This window comes from Nannospalax galili, unplaced genomic scaffold (assembly GCF_000622305.1).
Source record: "Nannospalax galili isolate Female #2095 unplaced genomic scaffold, S.galili_v1.0 scaffold1282, whole genome shotgun sequence".
NCBI lineage: Eukaryota > Metazoa > Chordata > Mammalia > Rodentia > Spalacidae > Nannospalax > Nannospalax galili.
The window spans coordinates 517,684-518,350 of NW_008348795.1; positions in this window are offsets into that span (position 1 = coordinate 517,684).

A 667-nucleotide genomic window follows, 5' to 3' on the forward strand; every position below is an offset into this window, starting at 1 on the left:
CATTTATACGATGGAGTTTTACTCAGCAGTAAAGAAAGATGAAATCATGAAATTTGCAGGTAAATGAATGGAACTAGAGATGGTTATACTAAGTGAAGTAACACAGATTCAGAAAAAAAATTGACATATGTTCTCCCTCATATGTGGATCCTAGAACTAAACCCTGATAAGTGAGTATGTATCGGGACATAATTACAGGAAGCAGGATAATGGAAAGGAAACAGGGAGTTAAAGGAAAAGAAAGAATCTTGAAAGAGAAGAAAAATAGGAAACAGGCCTTAATAAGGGAGATTTGGATAAAAATTGGGTTAGTTTAAGGTAGGGGGGAGGGAAGGATATACAAGGAACCTAGGGGATAAGTGTAAAGAAGGAGCTCAAGAGAGGTAGGACCATAGGAGAAGGGTATTATTAAGGGAGAAATGGGTAAATGGGGGCACCTTAAGCGGGAAAACTTTGGTGGAGTGGTAAAACAATGCAAGAGATAAATAATGGCTAGCTGGCTTTGAAAACTAGAGGGAAGCATAATATTCCTACAACCTACTGACAAATTATACATAGCACATCAAGAAATATATGTCTAGGTAAGGTTTAACTGAGAACAATTGGTCTTTGTCACAGATTTATCTACATGACACACAGTAATTAAAAGTACCAGACTGGTAGAACT